General features: G+C 42.4%; 2 long non-coding RNA genes across 4 annotated transcripts in view; both read left to right on the top strand.

Moving 5' to 3' along the window:
- The window catches only part of LOC141574274 (uncharacterized), an 88,294-nt gene extending 80,246 nt beyond the window's left edge, over window positions 1-8,048 (top strand). For 2 of the 3 annotated variants that reach the window (XR_012501189.1, XR_012501187.1), the window contains exon 7: window positions 4,524-8,048. This is a non-coding gene — a long non-coding RNA (uncharacterized LOC141574274). Of the gene's footprint in view, window positions 1-2,574; window positions 3,694-4,523 lie in introns of all 3 variants that reach the window. The other variant, XR_012501188.1, reaches the window with a different exon arrangement.
- A 1,940-nt stretch (window positions 8,049-9,988) lies between these two features.
- On the top strand, window positions 9,989-16,581 carry LOC141574165 (uncharacterized). The gene is made up of 5 exons (XR_012500843.1): window positions 9,989-10,228; window positions 12,744-12,837; window positions 14,111-14,273; window positions 14,552-14,733; window positions 16,168-16,581. It is a non-coding gene; the product is annotated as an uncharacterized LOC141574165 (long non-coding RNA).
- Window positions 16,582-19,496: the final 2,915 nt, after the last annotated feature.

Here is a 19,496-nt window from a genome sequence, read left to right as displayed (position 1 = left end):
GGTGTAGGGAGTCAGCATCCCTGTCCTGGACACGGCACGTGTAGCGCTGCGTGGTGGGTGAGGCGGCGCGGCCGCGCAGGGAACGCGGATGCCGGGCTGTTGGGCTTTGCTCAGGCCCGGTGGGGCTTTCTCCTAAGGAAGTGGAACGTCATTGTCAGATTTTAAGTAGGGGAGAAGGGTGCTCTTGTAGATCACTTTTGTCTTGTAGAATGCTTAGAAACATTTAGAAGGCTCGGCAGGAGGTGATGTGATAAGTCAGAGTAGGGTGGCTGTGAGGTGTAGCAGTGTTCAATTTTCAAGTGATTTTCAGTCCCATGTTTGTGTCTCAGTAGCCGTGTCACTTTGGATGACACACTCAAGGAAGTGAAACAATTTATCTTATTAATTGAAGCAGTGATATACCGACTTCCCAGGACTTCTGTGGAGATCCAGTGAGATAACGTGTGCTCAATGTGCAGCGTGGTCCCCAGCACAGAGTCAGTGCTGAGGGAGTGCCAGTGAGAATCTGGTAGGTGAGGTGCTGGTGGTGGGACTCGTTGACTGAGGAAATTGGGCCCTGAAGGAGGGGCCCAGTCACATCTATGAGTGATGGGACTGAGCTGGGAGAGGCAGAGAGACCTTGCCCCCCGACAAGGGGCCCTGGGCAGGACGGCTATGGGAGGAGCACCGTGAAATCAGCTATTTGCAGGTGGAGTTGTAGGTGCCCTTGAATCATCTAAGTGCAGTGCCACAATCATAGAGGAGGTCTTGGCCCGGGCTGTGCATTTTCCTATAATCTCAATCCCTGAGGATGCCGAGGTATAGATCATTGAACGTGAAGACATACTTACAGGACAAGTGAATAGTAGTATCATCTCTGTCATCAAAGCTCACGTCTCTTTATTCATCACTCACTTTGCTAATTGGGTACTTACAGAGCTCACTTCACCGTCCTCACCTGGGCTCAGGCTCCACAGAAAAGATCTTGTGTGTCTCCCTCTTTTCCAGAAGAAAACACATTTAGCTGGTAGACTTCTCTACCTCGCCAGACTTAGAATTTTAGTTTGTTGATTTAATTCTCTTTTCTGTTGGCCGTCTCCTGACAGGAGAGACATTTTACCTCATGGTCAGGTTTCAATTAGCTGTTATTGAGAATTGCTGATCTGATCCATAGTGTATGTTTTCTATTAACTTTGTAGAGTAATTATAATTTTTCTGTCTTTGCCCTTTAATTTTGTTTCCTCTTCAATGTTCTATCCTATTTGGGGCCTTATTTTATTTTTTAATTAAAAATGTCTGTTAGCAGTTAAGAAAACAAAAGCAACGAAAAAAATGCACATGATAGCTAGATTTAGAAAATATCTAGTGTGTTTTCTGTCTCGGCAATGCAGGGTTCTAGAAACTCTTGAAAACCTTCATTACATAAGTTCCTTAAAATGCTGATTAAGAAATAAGACCTTCCTTCCTCATCTTTCAAGCTGCACAGCTAATTGTCAAGAAAGTGAGGGGAAAACCTCAGAAGCCAAGTCAAACCAGAAAGCAAGGATTCTGGGAGATACGCGAGCCTTAGAAGCCCTGGGGGGACAGTTGGCTCCTGAACTGAGTTTCAATTGCATTTACAGGAGGGCAGGGGGTGAGCCCCAGGCCTCTCACACTGGGAGTTGTATGGCTGTTCTTATGTAAGGCCAAGAACATCCTGAATCCTGCTGTATAAAAGGGTGAATTAGAAAGACAAGTAAAAAAGCATTCCTCAAGGCAAGGAAGTAAGGAAAGTCAATTTTTTTTGGAAGCGGGGGGGAAAATAACATATCCAATGTAAGTATTTAGTTTAAATCTGTTCTGGCATGAGAGTGACAACAAACTCCTGGCAGAAAATCACAGCTCCTCCTGGAAAGAGAAGTTGTGTTTTGAATGAATCAGTGGGCAGCCATTCCGAAAAATGTCTCCAGAGTCTTCTGGATCAAGATACTTGACCCAAACACCTCCCTTCCATGGTCTCATTTAAATAACCAAAAAGGTTTTAAAGGAAAGAAGCCATAATCATAGTTCTATTTATTGACATTAATATATGCTTGGAATTCAGAGGTGACTATGGAGTTGTCTCATCTTTTATGGACCTTACTTTCTATTTGACATAGTTGGGGAACTTGGTGGAGGGTGGTGTTAGTCTGTTGCAATTAGCCAGGAGAGGAGATTAAGAAAACAGTGAAGGGTGGGTGACATTTTTAGCTGAGGACAGTCCTGTTCAGTTGGTTTGTAATTGCAGACTCGTTGAGTTGTCACTGGAGGGAATTGATCTTATGGAATTTGGACTTAACTCAGACCTCTTCAGAATGGACAAGTGAACCTGGAGAAAGACAGTCAAATCTGTGCAGATATTAAAGTCCAAGTGAACGTGCTGTATCCCTGAGCCAAAGATAGGACAAGTAGGCAGCACTTCTTGAAGACAGAGGAGTGGTTTTTAATGTTCTCCAAGAATGAATCCCAGGGAACCGGGATGGCCAGTTGTCAAACTGTGACTTTGCTCTTTGGACGGTGTACCCACCGAGGTTATTGGCCGTTTATAGGTTTCCATTTCTCTTTAATGCATGACAGGTGATGAGGACGTGGACATACACTTTTGACACCTTGTCGAAGTGACTGGGTACCTGCCTAGAAGCGCGGGCACAGCTATGGCTGTGCCATACATCTTGCCGCCCATCCCGCTCTCCGGCTCCGTGATCACGGCAGAGTGGTTCCTTGATGACCTGTCCGTCTCCTCTGTGACATCGTAACCCAACAAAATACCGGAGCGTATTAGCTTGGCTTTGTTCTTTTCCATCCTTCCCTTCAAATGATGATGACTGATAATGGACCCAGTTACGTTTGCAGATGATTTACACGTAGGGCTTTCAGTACAAACCTCGTAATCCCCACTGTGTGATCTAGAGAAGAAAGTTACATTCTTTCCAAATTGTTTTGATGCACTTATGTGGGAAAATGATGTACGTTTGAATATGTATTTCCTCTCTGAATCATCATGGCTACAGATGAATATTTGTAGACATGGAATGAGTTTACTGTATTTGAACTGTATGGTCCCCTAAATTCTCCCCAGCTTTTTAAAGTCATCACTGGAGTGCTACCTCCAGAGTGTCCCAAAGCATCCACCACTGCCTGTTCTTCGGACACTGTGAGTTTCCAAGTTGGAGAAGGCTGCTGGCTGTTGAGGCATTCTCTGGCACATCTCTGGCTGGCTGATGTGAGCTTAGCACACAAGATTTGGCAGACAGTATCTAACCATGGTCACGTCCATTTCTGGAACATTCATTTAGGATTTTACACCTATGCTAGTGGCATACGTTATTTCATTTAGTTTTCCCAACAATCATAATTAGATTTTATCACCAGTATTAATAAGGAAACTGTCAAAGCGAGTGATGTGCAGACTTTGGACTGGAACACTGGTCTTTCTGATCCCTATCTCTGTTCCCTCCCCAGCCTATCCTTCCAAATGGCCAGGAGACTCTTCCTCAGTCTTGAGTTTCCCGCTGATGTTACCACTGTCTTTGTTTCTGGAGAGGAAACAAGTCTAAACTTACTTTCCAATTGGAAGTGGAATGGAGAGTTAACGTTGGAAGCCGGGAGAGTCTGTCCTGTGATGAAGCGGTCTCTGAGCCACTTCCATTGGGACGTCACGTCACTGTCTGGGCCCCTTGCACAGCCTGTGCACAGGTGATAAGCCAGATGTGCCGAGCAGTCCTACCGGACTGGGAAGTGCGTTGGAAATCAGTTTGGGTATTTGGTTTCATTACATAGGTTCCTGAGGGCCTTGGCCTAGCACTTCAAGTGGGACCACTCCCTGTCCCACTGACTCATGCTCTGGGCCCGTGCAGACCTAACGTGGCCTCAGCCTGAGGCTCAGGGCCCGTGGTGATGAGGAGCATTTTAGTCCAGGGTCTGCCGGAGGCTCTGACACTTCTTGGCCTTGGGAATTTGTCCAGGATGATAATAAATCCTCCCCGAGATTCCGATTTCCTTGCCTGTTAGCCGGGGTAGTAATAGTTTCTGAAATGATTGTAATGATTCAGTAACGGGCACACCATGTGCTGGCAGGTAGCTTGTGTTTAAGGAGCAGAAGTCGCAGTCACTCTGTCAACCTCTCACTGTGTGTTCTGTGCTTTGAGAGGTTGTGTGTTTGGTGAAAGTCCCGCCCAAACACTAGGGTGTAGATGAACTGTTGTTCCTTTACTTTCCCGTCCTTTTCCTCTTTCCCTTCTCTGTGTCCCATGTTTAGGTAGCAGATTCCTCTGTTTCAGGGAATACGTGCCTTTCTAGTAAAAGGTGAGGCGGAACGTGGAAAGGTGGGGCCCAGAGGAGGTCTGGAGCGTCTGCACAGCGCTGCTTCCCTGCATTTCTGCATCCGGTCCCAGCAGTGCACGAAGTCAGCCTTCCTCTTCCTTCCTGTGTCATTGGGTCTCTGTTTTAAGGGAAAATTTTCTAAGGGTCTTTTTTCACTTACATGTTTCGTTCAGATGCTAGTTGCTTTTCTCCCTGTGCTTCAGCATTCCTAGGAGAGAATTCAGCAGTGCAGCATCCTCTCCGAGCTCTATGAGTTGATCGGCTTCCACTGCAAGTCCGCCTTCTTCAAGCGGGTGGCCCCCGTGCAGCGCCCGGCCCCCGGCATCCCGGAGCTTGGCGGGAAGGTCTGCTACCGACTCCTTCTGCAGACGCTTCCTGGCTACAGTCTGTCGCTGGATCTGCAGGAATTCAGCAAAGGTTTTGGAACTAAAACATTGCTTCAGTCCCATTAACCATGCCTGGTTTGGGCCCTGCTGTCCTGTCTCATCAGGGTGAATTGTGATTCGTTTAGAACAGGGCTCAGCAGAGTTATTCTTTCAAGGGCTTGGGAGTAAGTATTTCAGGGTCTGCAAACCTCCTGATCTCTGGTGCAGCTGCTCAGCTCTGCTGTTCAGACGCCAGAGCAGCTGGACATTCCACACACCCACAGAGTTTTATTAACAGCTTTGGCTGGGGCTGGATTCGGTGTATGAACTGCAGTTTGTCCCCAGAGCTCCTCACTATTGACGCCTGCACCAGAGCGTGCATTTGCGACAATGGGTGAACCTGCACTGACAAGTCATTATCACCCAGAGCCCAGACTTGACACTAGGATTTACACTTGGTGGTGTGCACTCTGTGGGTTTGGACAGATGTGCAATGACATGTATCCACCGTCACAGCATCATACAGAGTAGTCTGTCTTAGTGACCTTAAAATGTTCCGTGCTGCACCTCATTCATTGCTCCTTCCCCTCTAGCCTCTGACAGCCACTGATCTTTTAGTCTCTGTGGTTTTCCCTTTCCCAGAACACCATACAGTTGGAATCAGACAGTTGCGGAACATTCCCAGATTGGCTTCTTTAAATTAGTAATATGTATTTAAGGTTCCTCCATGTATTTCCATGCCTTGATAACTCATTTCATTTTAGCACCAAATAATAGTCCATTTTCTGGCTGGACCACAGTTTATCCATTCACCTACTGAAGAACAGCTTAGTTGTTTCTGAGTTCTGGTGATTATGAATAAAGCTGCTATTAACATCTGTATGCAGATTTCTGTGTGGACATAAGTTTCCATTTCATCGAGTAAACACCAAGGAGCACAGTTGCTGGATCATATGTTAGGAGTACGTTTAGTTTTGTAAAAAATTGCCAGACCGTCTTCCAAAATATCTGGGCCATTTTACATTCCCACAAGCAATGCATGAGAATTCCTGACACTCCACATCCTCACCAGCATTCGGTGCTGTCAGTGTTCTGCGTTTTGGCAGTTCTGACAGGTGTGCGGTGGTACCTCGCTGTTTCAGTCTGCATCCCCTTGATGACAGATGCTGTGGAGCATCTTTCCATAGACTTGTTTGGCATCTAGATTTTTTCTTTGATGAGATCTGTGTCAGGAATTTTGCTCATTTTTTAATCAGGTTGTTCATCCTTCTTGTTGAGTTTAAAGAGATTTTGGTATATTCTGGATATCAGCCCTTTATCAATGTGTCCCTGCCCTTCACCTGCAGCACCGGAGTTGTCCTTTGGGTCTCAGTGGAGTGTCAGCTCTTCAAAGAGGTTCCCTGTCTTCCCTCAGCCTAAATACTGTCCTTGTATTTTTCACTTTCATTGACTCATTTTGTTCCTTTTAAATAGCATTTCCCATAATTTGTAAGTACATTAAATAAAAGGGCAATGATTGAACACCACCTCCCCCACCAGGCTGTGTGCCCTGTGAGAGCAGAGGCCCTGTCCCCACTCACCGTTTCCCATGACAGCACATGGCACATGTCCATGTAAAAGTGTGTAACGTGGGGCCAAACCTGATGAGCAGCTATGATGACATGTGTTGGCTTCCATTTATTGAGTAGACTTTGTTTCTGATCTTAATTATTAAATCATATGAATGAAACTTGTTTGTTTTGAAAAATAAACAACAAAGCACACCTCCATTTGATTGGTAGTTTTCACTTAGCCTTCTGACCCAGGAGGGGATGTTCACCATCATTTTGTGGAGGAGGTTGGGGAGGTAAAGTAAGAGAGTGAGATTAAATAAAGTAAAAATGATAACTATCCGTTGGCTTTATTTTCACTAAGACATAAAAGTTACTTTAAACCCTATCTCAGGTGTTGTTCTGTTGTTTTAAACATTTCTCATAGAATTAAATGGAAGCCCACTAAACCCTGAAAGGGAAATTGTGTGCTCAGGTCCTGAAAAGAGTTTATGTCTATTTCTTGAAATGCACATTTTCCCTGCTGGTTACAGAAATTCGAGGCGGGAACACAGGCGTCCGCTGTGTATCTGCCGGCTTCACGGGCTGCTCACTTTCATTTTCATTTTCTTGTGTTGCAGTTTATGAAGGTTTTCCATGAGATATATTGCTCAGCCTTTTCCTGAATGAAGCATTGAATTTTCCACAGGAAATCTTATGAAAGAGGGTAACAAGGCACATGGGTTTCCCAAAAAGGAATACTTGATGTAATAAACTCTCACTATGGTGAACTTTTTTAATACAAGCCAGTTGAAAATTTTATTAGGTCATAGGCCACAAATCTGTCTTAAGAATAAAAAGATTCAAATTTTATAGAAGAAGCAGTTTGAATCAAGTAGAAATTATGATTTGTACACTAGTTGTTGTTAGAACTTATACTCAGTCTTATCATAATTGCCTGTGGTAGGAACTGGATCATTATTTATTTATTAAAAAAAAAATCCACTAGGTGCTATTTGCCCCTTTCTTGATGCAGCAGTGCTGAGGTTAGTTATGTTGGGCCATTGAGGATTGTTAGCTAGGTTTTCCGGACATTAATTTCAGCCTCTTTATCTTTTTTACAATCTCTTCTTTTGTATCGGCCTTTGGTCTTTTGACAACGTCGAAATACTCCACGGATCTGCCTTTCCCTTTTTTCCTGTATTTGTGGGAAAAGATTTCTGAAAGACAAACTACTAGGATATTAAGGATTTTGTGTGGGGTAAGTTTATTCAGTTCTAAGGATTTCAATTAATATGTATTAATACTTGCCATTCAGCTAATGACAGTAAAATTATAAACTAACTTATGTATACATCACTAAGTATAGTACAATCAGCCCATCACCCAGATTAAGGAATTCACAGACTTTTCCATATTTCCTTTATTCAGACCTTTGTTCTTTTATTTGTCCTTTGTTGAAGTATTTGACAGCAAATCCAAGAAGACATGTCATTTTACACTATGTGTTCAAGTAGGCATGTCTGAAAAATGAGGGCCTATTTTTGATCAGGATTTTCCATTTGACACATGTGCTTGTTAAGTATCAGCTTTATCAGGCATCTCACTAGGAATTAGGGATCCTTGGGGCAATGAGACAGTCCTGGCTCCCAAGGAATTTAAGGGCTGATGGAAGAAATCAACACAGGAGCTTGGGTGCCTCACTTAAGGTCCCTACTGGATGACACCAATTGGACAAAATTTGTGCACAATACAGTAGGATTCACAGAAGGGACTGGTCAGACTTGTAGGGCAGGCCGTGAGAGAGGCGGTCAGCAGGGCTACAAGAGGAGGACTCATTTGATCAGAATCTGAAATCCTTTCTGCCAACCTTTCTACCAAGCCCCCAGGGCCCATCACACACAACCCTGTGCTGTAACTGTTTTTGATTCCAGTTACCACATCTCCTTCAGGAAGGATTTTAAGGTGGAAAATATTTAAAATCCGTAATTGTTGCCAGAAGGGACATAGAACAAGGAACATGTAAACAACACAAATGTCCATCAGCACATGACTGGATAAAGACGAGGTGATACATATATACAATGGAATACTACTCAGCCATAAAAGATGCCATTTGCAGCAATATGGATGGACCTGAAGACTGTCATTCTAAGTGAAGTGGGGTGGAAAGAGAAAGAAAAATGCCATATGACTTAATTTATGGGGAATCTAAAATTAATAGCAATAATAATAAGACCACAAATGAACTAAATATTGTTTTGATTTTTTGAATATATGCAAGCACATCTGACTGTCCTTTGTGATTGGATTACCATATTCTGTTTATTCTTTTGTAGATGTCCTTATTCCTCTGGTAATTAATTTTAAAATTCTAAAGCTCTAATCTGTTCTTAGAAACAATAATTAGTACATATATTTAAACAAAAAATGCAGTATGCTCTATATATGTATTTGCATGCAATATGTGTATGTGAAGTTGAACTGTAAAAATTCTACCTAATAAAATTGAAAAAGAAAAAAAATAAAAAATTTATTTTAAAAAATCACCCCTCTTTACATATTAAAACGTTCATTTCTGGGATTCTGTGAAAGACAGCATGGAAGTAGGTTTTTAAAATTTTCTCCTTGTTCCTCAGTGAGCAGCCTGGGCTGCACAGCTTGGCCGCCACAGGCACCCAGGACTTGCCGGCTAGCTCCTCACTTGTTGGGAGGAAGATTAGCTGCTTCAGGAATATTTATGCTCTTAGAAGTTGCTGAAAACCCCACAGAGCTTCTGTTTACATGGAGTGTATCTGTCAATATACCCCATTTTAGAAATTTGAACAGAAAATTTAAACCCAAGAACTGAAGCACACGCTGCCCCAGCACGTGGTCAAAGCAGTGCTGCCACGGTGGCGTGTGTTGGTTCTAGAAAAAATGCACAATACACTCAAGAATGAGGGTGAACCCACAGATCTCATCTCAGCAATGCTATGAAGAGGTGGGAACCAAAGCCCCTAAAACAGTGTTGAAGTCCCCAGATGTCTCAGAACACACAGAGCCATGGGTTCAAGAATCCAGTGTCTCACGTATCATCAGCTGTGGAGACCGCGTCCTGGGTCAGGAGAAGCAGAATTAGGGACAGAAAGCACACAGTCCTATTGACAGCAAAGTTTTAAATGTTTTGAATTGACAAATTTTGGCAAAGATTTGCATTTAGACTACTACATTTCCTCTCCTGGAGACGTTAGAAGGATAACACTGATTAATAGAGGATGATTGTAATGGATTAATTATGATACTGATGACATGGGCTGCGAACACTAACCCTGCACTCAGTGTATAATAAGCCTTTTATGTACACAATTCATTAGGTCTCCACACCCCTGCAACGTGGCATTAAGCACTCATAAAACCATGAAACCAGTGACTATAAAACAGTCACAAGCCTTCCTCTCCAGCATGAGGTAGCAAAACCAGAAAGGATTTTCAATGACAAAAGCCAAAATCATATATTTTGGGGAAAGAAAGCAAATGAAACACTGAAGAACAATAAACCAAAAGAGCAGATGGAATGGAAAATTTTATTGAAGAAAGCAATGATTGATTCAATTAAAACAGCTAATGTCCCTGGTATAATTGAACCATCAATCCAAATTTTTGGAAAAGTGGGTTGTGAAATTACTCTCTCATTTGATATTGGAATTCCTATTTGGACCAATTTGATATGCACCACTGGTGTGAGGTTAGATATTTAGGTAAATAACAATATTCCTATTTTTTAAGTTAACAGGAAACATAACACAGGACTCCAGATTTAGGGAGAGAATGCAAAAAACTACTATCATACTCCATCCAGTAAGGACAAGTATCCCTGCGTCACCAAAGCAATGAGAATTTGCACAAAGAAAACACAGTTCTCCAATTGTGACAAATACTAGACCGTGAGCCATGAGTTACGAGAACAAGCAACTGTTTAAATGCCATGGGCAAATTTTTTTTATCATCTTGAAAACATCACTGATGTTCTAGGTAAGAAAAAGAATTGTTTTACTAACAAATCCAACTGACACAGGGGTATTTCCAAGTGAGAAGGTGATTCCAAAAAGTGCAGTAAAATGAGTAAAGATGATCTGCACAGTGACGGAGATGGTCTTAGACTAACCAGCACCACGATTCCTGGTTTTACACTTGCTTTCTGCTCGTCACCTCTGACACAAGAACTCATCAAATGATTGTTTTTTCTTTAGGGAAAAAAAAAATAAATAAAATCTAACTGCAAGATGTGGTATGTAAAGCGGTAATGAAGTTTTCTAACCTTACGATGCAGCCAGTGTAATGTAGCACTTATTCGGGCACTAGAATTTTTAATTTATTTCTTTTATACCCTATTTCTATCCTAAAGGAGACACTTAAAGTTTTCTACTTTATTCAATGTATCTTGTGAGGGTTGTGATAAACACTGGTATGGCAGTTTTCAGAGATTCAAAATCGCCTCTGTGGTTGAGGTCAGGAAAGGCAAGGCTCCCTCACTGCTGCGACGGAGAAGGAATCCCCGGAGTCAGCCTCCGGGCAGCTTCCGAACCGCATTTGCTTGCACTTGGCACAGGACACCATCAGCAATTGTAACTCTGACAAGGAGATTTCCCCGGGGACATGGAGGTGCTCTAACATTCTGAAGCCACTTGTTTCCCATTTAGGTAAGGCTTGAAAAAATAGTTTATTAGAAGTGACTCTCTTTGTATGTGCCTTTTGTCCTGAGAGGTCACTAATTAGCATAGAATATAAAATACCCCATAATATAAGAATTTAGGCACCACATCTTTCCATCTACCTATTTGTTTATCATATTTATAGTTAAGTTACATTTTCTATGACGTTCACTTCCGGGCACCAGAAAAGAAAGGTTACAAAATATTTATTATAAATAGGGGGGACTGGGTCTAAGAGTTAAAAACCACTCCTGCTAACAATAAAAACCATATAATAATTTTAATCTCAGTTGCATCAGACCTTCCAGAATTACTCCCTCAATTTCACTGTTAAAACAGTAATGGAATCTCTGTTCTTCCAAGACTCTGGCCTGATCACCACCCATCCAGATATGTGTCTGTGGGTCCCTACTTGTCCTCGAAGCCCCCGAACACACCATATGGGGTGAACTTTCTTCAGTGTCCCTACTGTAGGGGGAACCTGGAAGTCCCAGGCACTGTCCAGGAGTCACACCTACCAGCAAAAATCAAAGTCATGTGACTGAAACGGGACAACACAGGTGGTGTGATAGGGCTGAAAGCTCACCAAAACAGGTTTGGGGGCCTAACCCAAGCCCTCTGGCTCCTAACATGAAGAAGGACAGGGAGTCCCAATTAGCCACGAGACTGGGGGGCTTCATTACTCCATGAATAAAGGATTTGTGCCAGTGCCACCTTTAGACAGGGAACCCCAGAACCCAGACTTGGAAGCATCCTGTCCCCTCCCCTCTGAACAAATATTCTCTCAAGATACGTAGTGAGAGATGGGAGCCCCAGTGAGCTCTGGAATAAGATGCAATCTGAAAGACTGCTGGTAACAAATGGTGTGGAGCTCGGGCAGCCCCCAGGGCCACCAGACATTCTTGTACCACTGATGCCCACACTTCCATCCACAACAGTTTCTTCAGGACACTTACGCACAATAACCATCACACAAAAATGGTTGCTTAGACATGTTTTAAGAGAAATAACATTAAGAGAATGCCAAATTCATGACAAGTCAGAGAAAAGACCCCAGAGTATTTACTGAATGAGATCTCACGTGTGCTCCGCATGAGCTTTAAACCCTTAGGACACAGTCATGGAACAGTAGGCATTTTCTTTCTTTCCTCCAAGTTGGTTTGCTGGAGAGCTCCGTAGACACAGGAAGACTCTGGATCCCACCTCTACTACTTACACAAAAGGCACAACACGTAGAGAGGTATCAGCGCTGGTGTGACCGCCTCCAATGTGCGCACTCCAGTGCCCAGCTCCCCGAGGAGCAGAGCTTCCCCCACAGGAGCAGAAACCCCCAGGAGCAGAGCTCCCCCAACGGGCACTGCAGTGCCTGCGAGAATCAGGTATCTGATGAGTGAGCCTAGGGCGGGCAAGACAGGAAGCAAGCACCACTCCCTCACTCTCTGCAGGTGACCTCTGTGTCATCTTGAATAAATACAGTCAGCATTAAAGATGTTTGACCAGAGGGTAAAAGGTAAGGCCTCCCCAAATCTCGCATTCCTTAAGTGGGAGTCCTGTTAGAACACATGGTGACAAGAGACGCTGGCTTCACATGCGCAGGTTGCCCTCAGGGTTGCAGTGGAGGCCACGGTGCTGCCTCTGCCCCACCTCCTGCCTTCGTCCCGCAGACCTCACATGGGCCGCTGACTCGTTCCTCTGACTTTCTCTCCTTGGTTGTGCTGCTCTTCCAGCTTTTAAGAGCTCATAAGAACCTCACCAGAAAATCTTTAACAATGAACGCAAATCAAATGAAATCAACCAAAGAAACACACTGCCTTCATCATTACTTTACATTTTAGGATGAAATTCTTGAAGACGACTCCCTGACCTGAAGGGATGGATGGAGGAGGAAAGAAAAGAAGACAAGCATCTTTGGCCCATAAAAAATGAGAGGTAACCAGATGGTGGCTAGTTTTCATTGCACATCTCTGCCCTCCTCAATTTCACATGCCCCTCCCAACTCAACTCATCGGAACTCCACTGAAGGAGACGGCTTTGCAAATTTATTGGTAGCCAAAGAAATCGCTTGAGAAATAGTCTCCCAAACCTAACGAGAACACTGAAAGCTGACCAGTGCCAGGATATGAATACTAAAACACACAGATTCAAACTCCGACACCCTCCCTGGTGGGTGTACTTACAGTGGGGGTGTGGCCGTGCAATTTGTCAGCATCCAACATATAAAAATGAAAGGGATACCAGTTTTCAACATCACAGTCCCTCTGAAACAACTGGTAGTCAATTAGCGTTTGTCGGCAGCAAAAGTCGATTTTCTCCCCTGCACGTGGAGGTGAACACACAGAAGAGACTGATGATCCCCGCTGCGAGTGTAGCTAAGTGTGTCCAAGCAAACTGACTCCACCAGCCTTCTGATGAACAGGGGAGTGTGTAAGCCGTGTGGCTTTGCAGACTGATGGCCAGGCAAAGAGGGCGCTTCCTTAATTTGGGGAGAAAAACGCGGAAGCAGCACTCGCTGGAAATAAATTCTAATTAAAATTTCAGTTGCGCTTCCTGCAGCGTAACCCACGCCAATAGATGAGGCTCCCTCCGTGCTGTCCAGTCATGTGAGCCAGGCTCATTACTGTACCTGTGTATTTGGCTTAGCAAGTGATTCATGTCTGTTTTCTGGAAATTACATGAGGGTGGAAAACTTCCAAACATGTTCATTTATTTGCTGTGGAATTTGTTTAAGCCTCTTGAGAGCATTTACAATGACAACCTTCTTAAATAAGCATCTTTGCCCGAGAAACCTTCCAAGGCACATGCGCCGAAACCTAGGACAACCTAGAAGCAAAATCAAAACCGTTAATAAATAATAATATGTCATAGCACTAACCACCAAAATTATATATATTAAAAAAAAAAAAAGCCAGGGCTTTATGCTGTCCAGGGTTTGAATCATTTATTTAACGTGTCAATTATTACAAGAATAAACTTTTCTAAATGTAAAACCTCCTCAGAAATCTTCAACTACTATTCAAGAGAAATATCACAGAAAATTTCTGAAAAGCATTTAAAGGAAAACCATTTTTAACTGAATCTTATTCTAGGCACACAGAATAAATTCTCTTTAGAGAACTCGTACACTTTTTTTTAATAAATGACCTATAAAAATACAACCAGCATTAATCAGTAAATCTTCATTCCTTATTTTTAAAATTTTTAGGGCATGCTATTTTTTTTAAATCAAATGAGGAGGTATTCGCAAGCCAATGGACAACGGAATTACCTAAGGAGACATTATAATGCAGCAAGAGCAACTAGCATTTTGACAAGCATTCTGCCTGAGAGTCACTCGTACCATCTCATTTTGACCTGGCCACTTGGAGGTGAGCTCCATCAGCCCACTTAACACATGAAGAAACTGAGGCTCTGGGTGGTCATGTTTCCAGTACTTAGGGGAGCCAGGATCCAAACCCGGATCACTGTCTATAGAGCCTGTGCCTTTACCAGATCACACTTACATTTCTCACACTTCAAATGCACTCAGTCCCCGAGGTAACACACCTTCCTTGTGTTTCTAAGAGTTTTAGGAAGTACTGAAATACAAAGACTTATCAGACATTTGTGTGGGCTAATTTTTTATTTTCTGATTTTCCTGAATCAGTTCAGGCTGAATTCATACTACTTATGAGGAGAAGTCCTGAGGCAGAGGAGAGAGGGGAAGATAGTCCAGACATAAACAATTTCAAGAGATCCACTTCATCAAGGAAGCAAAGTATTAAATAAACAACTTCAACAACAAGCTTGTCAATAAACCTTGGTGTCTCTGTCTCAGCCTGAAGGAGGGTAAGCCATCCAGCCCATCTGCCTTCCAGCCACATACCCTGGATGATCTTGGTTCAATCACCTGTGACACGTGTGTTCTCCAGGGAATCTTTGTAGAGATTAAACGATAAAACTATATGCATAGGGGATACTTATTTGTTAAGCAGTAGGCACTAAACAAATAATAAAATTATTTTATTTCATAAAAATGGGAGATAGGTCTCCCAATTAAACATTCCTGACAGAATCCCAACAAGCACTTTAATTTATCTGCCAGAAATTGTAAAATAACATTTCTTTTTAAAGGCTGTATCCATTCTCCCTACTTTTTACCAATCCTGGCTGTTATCCTGAAAATCTATTCCCAGAACTTGGCATCCATCTCCCATATTTAAATCCTTTAAGTTTGAAATTATGATGAAGCTTGGGCACATAAAGATTCACACCATAATTCACAGAATAAACAAAGACCACAGGAACAGGGCCACTTCCAGACCCCATGTGCTCAGGACAGGCTCCAAACTTCATAAAATCAGATGCATGCTGTTTGAAGGGAAAGAAAATTGAATGTGATCAAGGAGGCTGACATAGAGCACTGGCTGGCTCAAGAGACGACTCCTTCAACCCCTCGTCTGACTTAAGTCATCTAACAGTTATCAGGTGATCTCTAACTAAAAGTAAAACAGGAGTAGGGTTGAAAAGTAAATTTTTTCCTACAATATATACATATTGTCAACTAAAAATTGGCACGTGTCATCTGCCTCTGATTTGATTAAGTCATGAGCCACTGCAGCTGCTGACCTTCAACACCCTCTGAAAGTAGTTCTGTGTGGAGATCAGGAATGGGGCGCTCTGTGCTCTGGGAAAATGGGCAGAAAATCTTTCAGATATTTAGACATTTTCAGGAAATTTTATGAGCCCAAATTCTTGTATCTCCTCCTATCTAGAAAAGCACTAAAATCATTAACAGAGACACCTGTTCCTCGACTAGCAGCAGCCTCTGACCTAATGTATAGTTGACGGCACGTCCCACTTCAATGAAATCTCATATAATGCTGAGCTCCCCCTCATCGTCAGAGCAGTTCCTCCGAGCTCTCTGAGATGCTGTCACCTGGGTTCTGGTCCTCATTTTGCCCCAGATAAAACTTAACCCAGAACTCTCACATTGTGTGGTTGATTGACAGTACCACAAAATTAAGCTTACATACTTGAACTCATAGTAAACATTCAGTATCAAACATTTCTTGACTTAAATTACTTTTTAAAAGTAAATAATTATTCCATTTCTTAAATAGAGCATCTTTAAATATAAATTAACAGATATTTGTGAACCTTCGAAAAATATATTCTGGAAAAATTTTTAACTAATTAATAAAAAAGCTATTGTGTGGAGTTTTAGAAATTCAGAAGTGGAAAAGAATAGTATTGTAACTCAAGTTCTTGTTTTAATTGCAGAGATCCTGAGGCCTCAAAAGACATATAAAGTTTCCTGATTTTATACACTGTCCTTTAACAGAAAGCCTAGAACTAAGACCCTGGTCTTTGAGAAACCAAGGCTTGCTCGGCTGGTGCAGGGCTGAACTTTATGAAAATGGGTCATGAGAAAGAACCAGAATGCTGGGGCCTGGGCAAGGCAGCGGAAGGAAGGAGGGTCTTACCTGGTCGTGGGTGAGAAATAGGCTCCCGCAGTGCTGGTGTGATGGGCATCCCTCAAGGGCCTGAAAACTACTATTTAGCACACCTGCCACCGAAATGCACACATGCTGTTTAACTAGAAGGCTGACCAGGAGGCTTTCTCAGTTACACAAGTAGCTATTTTCATGTTAACTCTACAACTACAGGAAGAGAAAGAATAGAAAGCTGATATTAATTACTAATAATTTACACCAAGAACCAAGGAATTTCCAGGAGAAATATAAAGAATTTTTGGAAGTTTCATTATGTGAACTTACTGCCAATTCAGTTGTCTTAAAAATTGTTCTATAAAATATATTGTCCTTTGCTGTTCCAAATCACATTTGAAAGAATAATGTTTCTTAAGGGTGTTTCTGGAATTTTCTTCTATTTCCTAACACCAAATCTCAGAGCTTTAGAGAAATGGAGGGTTGGAATTTCGTCCACTCTTCTCTAGGCAATTTATTGTTCCTGCAAAGAACAAGGGGGGAATCACACAGAAAAACATTTGAGCATCAGGCTGCTTACATTTCCTCTGGAAGTCTTGGAAAATAACGTGGAAATGAACAGCAGGACAGAAACCTGGCGGGAGGGTCACTGGCTAGAAGGTGAGAACAAATGTGTTTTCCAACGTGCTCTGGTCGCCACTTGTTTAAATGAACCGAGAAATTGGTCCAGCATACACGCACCTCTACGTGAAAATCTCAAGCGTTACCAACTGCTCAGTGCAGCCCGAAGCAATGGACGGACTGCAGATGCCCCCGGCGGCTCATCGTGGTGTCTTACACCATGTGCAGGATGATCGGTTCCTTCCCGCCCACTCCCTCCCCTCCCCTCCAGGGAGATGGCTGGTCCTGAATTGAGCTTACCTCATAGAAAGCTGTCTCTCAGCCCTCTGTCTAAAGCAAAATAAAAGCAGGAAAGCTACAAGGGACTTTACAGAACCATCCCAAAAGGGAACTGAAGCGCATTTCTTCCCTCCTTTCTGCTCCTGGAATGTGGACCTGATGGTTGACACTCAGGCAGCCAATTTGGGCCATCATGTTGATGGGCTGAAGATAACAGGCATCTTGTTCTCTGACCCAGGGGCCATCATGCAAACCAGCCCTGGGCTACCGATTGCTTGACTTCTTTATGTAAGAGGGAAATACAATTTTAGCATGTTTAAGCCACTGCTGTTATCTGGGGAACTAGGTGTTGTACATTGCCATGGTAAGACCTAATAATAAAGTTCAATATTCACCAAAAACTATTTACCAAATAGTTAATAAATGATAAAGAGATCTTGATTTTTGTTTTAATGCTATGAAATGTAAATCAAGTTTCAGCATATGCCAATAAAACAAGACACTGTGGAGATGAAGCAAAACAGAGTTTGTAGAACAGAGACCAAATCATCCTCCTCTCTAAGGCACAGGAGTACAGCCGTGACTATACATGCCAAGGCTGTGATCACATGGGCTCCCTGTTTTCCATGTCTTGGGTTGTGTTCTGTTTCCAGCCTTGGGAAAAATGGATAAGGCTGCTGGTCAAATCATTTCAGGAGCAGTTTCCATCATGTAGAACCCATGTATCTTCCTTTCCTCTGCCTCCTGGAATGTTCTGACACAATTAATCAGTCCAGCCTTCTAAACTGAGCAAATGGAGCTCAATCAATCTGCTTTTAGACAGAGCTAAAAATAGACATTAAAAAGCATAACTAGGAAATCTTACCTTCCAGAGGTCATTGCACAGATGAAATAGGAGAATATCTGTGAATCACTCTGTAAACACTAAGTACAATACAAACAATATTAGTACTGATTCTATGTTACATTCATCAGTAAAGGAATACAGAACCCTTTCTTACCAGAAGGAAAAGTGCTTTGAAATTTTCTGTCACTTTAATTCTTCAAAAGTTTCTATAAAATTGATGTCCTTAAAAAAATCAGTATTTGGAACTAATTTTAATTACTTCATCTCCCCCGGTTTAACACATATCAAGAATGTTACCATTTCTAGATATATTATTTAGGAAAGCCTTTGGTATTCATGAGGCACAGAACACGGCAAATTGTCAGTATCACTCAGGATAGGAAAAGCATTTTTGATACCCGAACTTGAAGACATGAAATAGATGCCTAACATGTCCCACTGACCTTTCAAGCTATTCTTTTTCAAACACTTGCTTCTTCTTGGTCCAGAACAGACACGCATTTGTTGATGTGAGACTCTTTAAGTGAAAAGGTCAACCCATCATTACCACTTTAGAGACTGAAATCTTACCCTCCTCATCCATGTGGACATAGCATTCTTACTGATTCCTAACATGAAAAATGACCATCGATGACATCTCAGGATGCTCCAATGCAGTGGTTTTCTGCTGCAGTGAGGAAGAAAGAGCCGTATGCTTCAAGACTCACTTCCTGTCTGTAGCTAACTTGGCAAGACGCTACAACTTGTCTAAGCTAAAGCTTAAAATTGGAGAATACAGACAACATCTATGGCAAAGGGCAATCGGAGGCTAATTCCTTGGCCCCAATTCATCGCTTCTCAAGAGCCTTGGGCAATACCTTGAGAAAGGCAGCAACATGGTACCCAATTCATCAAAATCTGCACCTCCTACTAGTTGACAGTAAAGCAAGTGTCATCTGGCTCAACAGATCTCCCTGTGTCTCTACAGTGTACGGCTACATTTTCTTTATTTTCTCGGTTGGGGGACATTCCATTTCTGAAAATCCCCCTCCCTGCAGTAGAAGTTCTTAGTTTCCCAATCACAATGCAGGCTTGAAGGGGGGATAAAAGATCTGACAAAACATAGATCACTATTTATTCCTTGATATATTTTTGGCACATGGACTAAAAATATTTGGGTCAGTTGGGCACCAAGAACATATCTAATTTACACAATTGTCAACTGTCATTTTATTACCAGCTCCTGAAACAGTCACGTGGTCACTAGTTTTTTTTTTTCTTTTCTTACCTTTACCCATGGATTTGATGATTTCTAAACAGACACAATAGATTTTTGAAAAGAAATCTGTTTCACCTTTTGCTTTTAAACCTAATTTTTGTACCTGACCCTGACTTCACTCTAACATTCACAAAAAGCTATCCAAAGACACCCCCTT

The sequence above is a fragment of the Camelus bactrianus genome, chromosome 20 (assembly GCF_048773025.1).
Source record: "Camelus bactrianus isolate YW-2024 breed Bactrian camel chromosome 20, ASM4877302v1, whole genome shotgun sequence".
Classification (NCBI taxonomy): domain Eukaryota; kingdom Metazoa; phylum Chordata; class Mammalia; order Artiodactyla; family Camelidae; genus Camelus; species Camelus bactrianus.
Note: the sequence above shows the minus strand (reverse complement) of the source record. Positions and strands in the feature narration are given on the sequence as shown.